Genomic DNA, 9,109 nt, shown 5'->3' with positions numbered 1-9,109 from the left:
TAATTTTGTCTTCATTAAATCTATTCTTCCTGTTTTTTTCACTGGATGAGCAAACATCAAAGACCATAGCTCTTGTTAATCTAGCATATGGCTATTGCTATAGTAATATGCAGGTATCGTTTAACTGAAAGATATATGGATTTCTTCTTCATGGATCTAGCGAGAAAATATGACTAAATACTGTGAAAAATAATTGTTTACAAATTCCAGTTTATTTTAGCTGGAAAAGAAAATCTAGCCTGCCTGAGGAATAAAATGAAAGTGAAAAGATTAGGTTTGCTCTGATGATGACTAAACACAGCAATGAATATAAAAGGCTTGGATTGTCATGCTGTATAATTGCTGAAAACTATTATTTGCTTAAAAGTCAGTAAATGTGTGCTTTCCCCGGTTTCTGATTGACAGAGACATTTTATTTCAGTTTCATGTCATTTATTGTGGTTTCCAGAAAACCACAGAAAACTGCCTATTCCAGTGCAGTTCAGTTGGCCACAAATTCACATTACATTATTTTCTCACTGCTTTCCGACTTTCATTGGGAATGAATGTAATTTCCCTGACACAGCTAAAAAACAATATAAAATTAATTTGGACTTCTGCACTTGGGCATAAAGTATAGAATAATTTCTAGGAGCCATTTCTTGATTCTCCTGTTGAGCATATAGTTCAATTGTTCAAAGCCAACAAGTATTAAAATGAAGAGATAAAAATCAAGACAAACTGGGAGGAAACATATTTACCTCAGCATAAACTTCCAGCTCACTCTCTCTATACTCAGAGGACTCCCTCAGTTACAAAACACGGGTCTACATTAGCAAAACAGTTTGGTGATTTTGCCCGGTCCAGGTTTTTCTTTAAAAAGAGTTGCTAGAAGCTTCCTCTGTAGCTGACAGGGCTAATACCAGTCAATTCTGAGATGGATCCTGCAGCTGACCCAGGCCTGGCCCATTAGTGACTGAAGTAACACCTCTGTGAATAACGTATTTGAGAAGAGGAAGAAGTTGGTGCGCAGTTGCTAAACTGCAGCAGCAACAGGGAGTGAGAATGTGAAAACATCTCTGCAGACACCAGGTCAGTGGGGAAGGAGGGGGAGGAGGATGTTTAGGCCCCTGAAAGAAAGAATCCCCTGTGACCTGTGGTGAAGATCACGGTGAAGCCGCTGCGCCCCTGCAGTCTATGGGGCCCACTGTGGAGCAGAGATCCACTCACAGCCCATGGAGGACCCCATGCTGGAGCAGGTGGATGCCTAAAGGAGGCTGTGACTCCATGGGAAGCTCACCCTAGAGCAAGTTCCTGGCAAGATCTGGGAGCCTATGGGGAGAGAGCAGCCCACACCAGAGCAGGTTTTGCTGTCAGGACTTGTGATCCTTTGACAGACTCGGGCTGGATCAGTAGGTACCTGAAGGACTGTTCACCCTGTGGATGGCCCATGTTGGGGCAGGTTGTGAGGAGCTGCCCCCATGGGAGGCTCCATGGCAGAGCAGTTCACGAGGAACTGTAGCCCATGGAAGGACTCACGTTGAAGAAGTTTGTGGAGGACTATCTCCCGTGGAGAGGGACCCCACGCTGTGGCAGTGGGCAGTGTGAGGAGGCCTCCCCCTGAGAAGAAGCAGCAGTAAAGTCCATCTGTAATGAACTGACCGCAACTTCCATCCCCTATTCCCTGCGCTGCTGTGGGGGAAGGAAGGAGAGTCCTGGAGGAGGGACAGATAGGAGGAGGTGTTTTAAGATTTGTTTTTATTTCTCATCTCCCTGTTCTGATGGTTTATTAATAAATCAAATCATTTTCTCCCCAAGTTGAATCTGTTCTGCCCGTGACGTTAATATCTGAGCAATCTCCCTGTCCTTATCTCAACACATAAACCACTCATTATATTTTTCTTTCCCCACTGTCTGGTTTAGGAGGGGGAGTGATATGATTTGATGGGCACCTGGCATCCAGCCAGCGCTAAGCCACCACAAACAGGCAAGCCGTTACTGAAAAGGTAGATAATGGGAAGCTGTTTTCTCCACATGGGTCCCCTTCCACCTCTTCCCTCCCCACTCTGCAGCTTGGGATTGGTTAGATTTGAGGAATGCAAAGGATAGTTTTATTTTGGAAACGATTATATTCTGGCAAAATAAACCAATGTGCACACAAAATTCAAAGCTATGTAGAGTGATACCTTCTGGCCAGCTAGATCTCAGCCTTCGAGATCTCTTTTCTGAACTATCCAAATGTGACAGTCACAGATTTGATGTATACAATTTTAGCTTAGCGTCTATGCTCCAGGCACTGCAGGAAGTATCTGGAAAGCAGTAATGAATAGATATTTCCCATTTTCTCAGGAAAAAAAAAAAAAAAAAAAAAAAGGCTGGAGAAAACTACTCCAAGATCTAGACAGAATCTCTAGACTAATAAGCACCAAGAACGAGGGACTGATGGAATAGCAGAAAGAACAGTGGGGAGTTCAGTTCTCTTAGCCCGTGTATAGGCTGGCCCATCCAGAACCTGGGCTCCACTGGAGTGTGCTGAGCACTAGCTGGGATGCACCAAACCAAGGCCAGACACAGCCCCAACAGCAGTAATGACCCCAAGCCAAGCTCAACCTCAGGCAGAAGTATGTTTCACATGCTGCCACAAGCTCAGCCACACAGCATCCAGCCTGCAGGCTGCATCACACAGTTGCTAGTCCTGGTGTGAACAGAAAATACGTAAAGGTACACAGGAGGTTAAACTCACGTTTAACCTGCCTCTCAAAAAAAAGGTGACTAAAGCAAGTTTTGAAGTCATTATGTGAGCACTTAAATAAATCAAATGTAATAATGACACTGCAGTTCCACAGGGAGCTGTCAAGTATCCAACTTACATGAAATACAGACTACCAGTTTACAGATGCTTAAGATCTAAATGCAAGTCTTTGGATCACAGGGCCACATTTTCAAAGAGCAGCTCACCCAACAGCTCCCACTTCCACTTCTGATGGCTTCCAGATGTGATCTGCACTTGCAGATTCTATGGCTCTTACAACATGATGAGCTGTGCCATAAACAAATAACAAACACTTCTGTGGAGATGGCTGAAACACAAACAGAAAGCCTGTGGCCTTCCCTCCTATGATATAACTCATGCAGAACAACTGCTCAGAGTCTCATTTGAAAAATCTGCCTCTGAATTTCAGAGTTCTTTCTGCATTTAAGACAGGTGACCTGGTCAGAGGTAAGGAACAGGTAACAAACACAATGAATTGGAGAATATCACTAAGTCTCTAGTGTTTTAAAGTCCAATTTGATCAATGAAGACCATTTCTCATAGATAAAGGGCAATGTGTAGATGATCAGCTGTGTCAATTAGTCTATTGCCAGTGTGTCCTTTTAAGACATAGCCTTCAAAGCCACACTGCTTATCTCAGGGAAAACACAAGGCATTGTTCCTCATGGCATGATAGTCTGATTTTAAGTAGAACAATGTTCAGTGTTTGAAACCCTGACTTCCTATGGACAATAAGCAATGCATGCTCAAGAACCTTTGCTCTTTGAGAGGAAATGTCCTCTTCCAAACCACAATGGAAGACTGGTAATGGTAGACTGAGATAGAAAGAAGCACTAAAGCACAGAAAGTCCTCCAAATCCCTGGTACTCATCCACACAAGGGGAACAGAAATTTCTAGGGATAACTTCACCACTATATTATCTGCCAACTGCTGTTTTTTAAGAGAAAGTTATATAGTTTCCCACATGTTTTCCTAGAGGGCTGGAGACCTGCTTTTGTGGTGACACAGCTCTTCCATTTAGGTCTGATGCACCTCCAAGAACCTTTCATTCTGGGTTTGCCTGTGCAGTAGTTGGAGGTATGTTTTCAGCAAGGGGGCACATACTTCCCTCTCTTGACCTGCTGCATAAACACCATCATCTGTGAAGAAAGGACAGCCGGGATGAAGCTGGAACACAAAAAGTTCCACTTAAACATAAGAAAAAACTATTACTGTGAGGGTGATGGAGCAGTGGCACAGGCTGCCTAGAGGGGTTATGGAGTCTCCTTCCTTGGAGATCTTCAAGACCTGCCTGGACATGTTCCTATGTGACCTGATCTACGTGAACCTGCTTCTGCAGGGGGGTTGGACTAGATGATCTCTAAAGGTCCCTTCCAACCCCTACCATTCTATGATTCTATGACACCCAGGCCTAGATATTGGTGACTTTTCCATATCTACATTATTCACTGAAATATAGTATAACATTATTTTTTGCAATATAGTAATGGCAGCTTTATCTATGTAAGACAATATTTAAACAAATCTAAAATTAGGAAATCAGGGATGAAAGGCTGGGAATTTTGCTGGTGGCTTCAGTGGAGCCTGAACTGCATGATGCAAGTATGAATTCACATATAGGTAACAGGAGAGCAGAGGGTAGGTTGTATGACTTATTCTGAATTGAAACACCTGTTATATTTCAAACAAGTTATTGAAATGTGGTTCTTCTTTGTCAGGGATTGCACAAGGGAAAAAAGGCTTTTTCAGGTGTGCTGTATTAGAGTGATCATACCTCATTTCAATGTAATTTCTTTAGCCACCAGTACAGGGGCCTTGCAAGAACTTCATCTACCTCCAGAAAGAATGAGTTATGATAACAGACTGGGCAGTATACAGGAGTTGCCAAAAACTTGTAGTTTTCATGCTCCATTCAGGCTTCATGTTTTATACAAACATTCCAAATCTTCTCTGTATTTTGGGTTTGTGGTTTGGGTTTGGTTTTTTTTTTTTTTTTTTTTGTAAATATAAAATACAGAGAGTTACTGGCAAGCAGTCTCAACATGGGAAACATCAACATATCTCACTTTTAACAGTGAAGTTCCTCTTAAAAGTTAAGCCTGATTTGAACCTTGACAAATATTCTGTAGTCTACCTCATGTGGCGCACATTCTGTTTGGCTTCAAAACAGTTTGTGTCAAAAGCAATTATTTCTGTTCTCTAATCGCAGTCACAACAACGGGCCAGGTTTAGAATAAATATATGCAACTTTCTGCCTGTCTGGTGTTTTAACTGCTTCAGTATCTGATCGTTCCTGTTAAGTCCTAGAGACTTTATTACCTTTACACCTGAAAGAACGGTGAGATTATTGCCTTCACTTTTAGTAGCTAATTACATTCAAAACAATTTTTATTCTTTGAAGCAAGAGAGAGAATTATGTCCTAATAAATGTATTTGTGCTGGCTGCCCTTTAAAATTGCTATCAAATGATTACATTTCATTTAGCTTTGCTGTTTGATTTCCCCAAGTCACTTTATAACTTGAGACTTAAAGAGTACACACAGTTTTTATGTACCTTTTTAACTTGGGGTGAAGTAGGTGATTTTTCTGAGACTTAATAAATATGTGTTGCTGATGACCCTGGGGCACAATCACCCCCAAATTATCCCTTTGAGCCACAAGAAGGGGCAGGTACCAGCTGTAAATCTGTAATGCCTCCAGTTCCAGCTCAGTCTTCATGCCAATACCCCAGCTGGGCAGGAGGGAACCTGCCTGCCTGGTCAGAGACATGGGAGCAGGGCACAGGCAGACCCTACATGCACACGGCAGCACTTGAAAACAGCCTATTGAGTAGAAACTGTCCTTTATAGCTCCCTCTGCTTAAAGCTGGCTTAAACCAAATGGTTTGACCTCACTACGAATTCTGACATATTGCCTTGCTTTTAAAAGTCATTAAATATCCACTCTGTCCAAGTCCTGAGGAAAAAACCACGGCAGGAGGAAACAAACCCTTCAGTGTTGTTTTTTAGGTTCAGGCACATCTATATTACAAATGTAAAACTGCAATTTTATTGAATTTAGCACAAGTTCCCCAATCTTTAAGAACTGGAGCACTAGGGTAGGAGATGTTAATAGCAACATGATTACTTTTTATAATTCAATTATTTTATTTTCTCAGCAAATGGGGTTGTGGTTTCTCCTTCCTTGGAGGTCTTCAAGACCCGCTTGGATGTGTTCCTATGTGACCTGATCGAGGTGAACCTGCTTCTGCAGGGGAGTTGGACTAGATGATCTCTAAAGGTCCCTTCCAACCCCTACCATTCTATGATTCTATGATTACTATTGTGAAACATGGTATAATAATTAAATGCTATGAGGGGAAGGAGGTTGTAGCGAGGTGAGGGTCAATCTCTTCTCTCAAGTAATGAATAAGAGGAAATGGCCTCAAGTTGCACCAGTGGAGGTTTAGATTGGAGATTAGGAAGAACTTTTTCACTTAGAGAGTTGTTATACACTGGAACAGAGTGCTCAGTGAGGTGGTGGAGTCCTCATCCCTGGAGATATTTAAAAGATGTGTCTATGAGGTGCTAAGTAACATGGTTTACTGGTGGGCTTGGCAGTGTCAGGTTAGTGGTTGGACTCTATCTTAATGGTTTTTTTCCAATCAAAAGGTTCTATAATTCTATGAGTCTTTGAATATGCTTCTCTAGTACTATTTTGAGAAAGTCATGAAAAGCACTACATCTTTGAGAGTACAGAGGTGTTTTTTTTCTATTTAGTTTAATCTACATAATTAGAAGGAAAATAACACATAAGCCTGAAATAACATAGGACTAAAACATGACCTTATGTCTAGTCACTCGCCAATTACATCTACACTGAAAAACAAATAAAGTCCTCAAAAAACCCTTAAAAATTAAAGTGACAGAGATTTAGCTGTAAACTGAAACAGAACTAAAATGAAATTCACCAAACAGGATATTCTCACTCTCTGTTTTCTTCTGCAGTCATGCCATACAAGAAACAATTCTTCTAAAAAGTCAATTTGCAGAATTGCTTCCTTTATTTGGGCACTGTGTATACCTTTCTCCATAGACTCCCCATAGACTTGTTGCTTCTGTCCTGGGCTTCTCTCAAATGACATACGAGATTCTCCTATCTATTAGACTGAGACCATCATACTCATTTTCACATTTAACCAAGTCCAGATTTGAGCTTGTGCTTTCAAAGGTGGATAGTTAGTGGAAGGCTAGTATAATTCATACTTCAAGGAGAGGTAAAGTTACCTCCGCTCTACAAAGGACATAAAGTAATTTCCAAAGATATTTCACAATAAGACAGACTCAGATCACAGTAAATTATATCACTTGGCAGCTGGAAAACTGAGTCCAGAGTTGCCAACAAAACTCAAGACACACGTTTGGATATATGGAAAGCTTTGCAATTTGTAACAGAAAGGAGCCTGCATAGGCATCTTATGAGGCCCATAAAGAACTTTATCAGCTGGAAAGGATGGTGTAAATTCTGAGGATCACATGAAAGTTTTTGCCTTTTTTTTTTTTTTTTAAATAAAAGCAGTCAAAAGGAGAAGATAGAACAGACAGATCATCTGCAATCTAACCACATAAAAGACCCTTGGGCAAATCCAAATCCATTAGCAGAAGTGCTTGACAAATCTGCCAAAGAGCCAGATGCTGCTTATGAAGGAATCTCTTTCCCTACTTGTCACCTGGATCCTCTGACTTCTGTTCCGAGAGGACAATGATGGCTGGTGCTCAGACTAAGCTGTGTGTGGGGAGAACTGAGGCACAGAGCCACTCTCTGATAAAGTTACCTTGAAATAAACAGAGGAGACCAAGTCTGAAATATTAAAAGGCAGCTTTAACACACATGTGTAACGTGGAAAACACAGATGTTAGAAAACAGAAAGCAAATTTGCAACTAGTTTATCTGCAGGTAGTCTCTTTATATACGGACTCAAATATGATTCATTCTGTTCTTACTTCCTACTTTTTTTTTTTTCCCCCTAATGACTGATTAGGAACTATTAGGATGGCAAAAAGGTGATAAATACTAGCACAGCATACTAACTGCATAATGTTAGTTATATGTTTAATGAGTACACAGACTGATGGTATTTAAAATATGTCTGTACAAGTTATGAAATATCTAGCCAAGAATCACAGAATCACACAAAAATATTTGAAGGGAAAAAAATATCATATACCAGTCTCACAACAGGGAATTTGGATCTAAATTACCAGGTTTTTAATATCTGCATTCTTTTAGGAATCTATTCAATTGGATTTGAAGTGCAAAGTAGGTGGAATCAAATACTTCTACTACTCAAACTCACCAATGGTAAAATATATTTGGAGTATCCAAGAGGTCAAAGAAGCTGGAACAGAGTCTGAATTAGTTCTCCTGTGTACTGCTGTAATGTGAGATGACAGAGCAATAAATAGACCAACAGAAAAAGAAAGAAAGAAACAGAGCTTCTCTCATTGTGATTACTTGTGCTGCACAACCAACACTGGCTCAAAATTCAGTTCAATTTTAGGATAAAGCTCCAAGAAACTACTGGATTAATTAAAAACACCTACAGTTATAATCTTAGGTTATCTTATTTTACACAAAAATAGTATTTACCCTATCACCATACATTCCCTAAATCAAAAATCCTAAGTTCTGATTGTGAAATTAATTAATACAGAACTATGTGCATTCTTTTTCAAATTCAGGAAGAACAGGTGTACCAAAAAGTAGCATAACAACAGATTCGGTATAAACTAATAAAAATGAGGATGGGCCTGTAGGGAGAAAGAACAGGGAAGGAAAGGGAAGTATAATGAATGCTTGCCTTTTAAAGCTCAATCACTTGGACCTTGCCCATCTACTTTGCAGAGCAGCAACAGAAATTAATTTTGGCCAGAGCAGTGACTGCCAGGCTAATATGTCAGAACTGCTGGCAATCAAAGGGCACTTTTCAGCGAGCTAACAAATGCTGGCTGTTCTATAATACAGCATGAAGAACAGACATAAAATTGAACTTAAATACTATCTACCTCTGCAACTGGCTGCAGCACTGGCTGTATATTGGGCTACTAGTGCCCACACCATGATCTGACAGAGGCAAGCTGCGTCACAGGCAGGGAAGGAGGACACTAGCCCACTCACCTGCACTGGTATCTGATCTGTCCAAAACAGATAAGAACCAAGTGCACACTAAGCCCCTGGGATGGCTTCAGTCCTGCTGCCTCTATACACCTGCAGCTCCAAGCAGAGAATGTGGATAGGGGAAAGTGACAATAGCTTTTCAAACGGACTCAAACTTGCATTTAACTGCTGCTTACATTGTGCTATCTGTTTATCCAGAA

This window comes from Colius striatus, chromosome 2 (assembly GCF_028858725.1).
Source record: "Colius striatus isolate bColStr4 chromosome 2, bColStr4.1.hap1, whole genome shotgun sequence".
Classification (NCBI taxonomy): Eukaryota; Metazoa; Chordata; class Aves; order Coliiformes; family Coliidae; genus Colius; species Colius striatus.
This window is presented reverse-complemented; position numbering follows the sequence as displayed.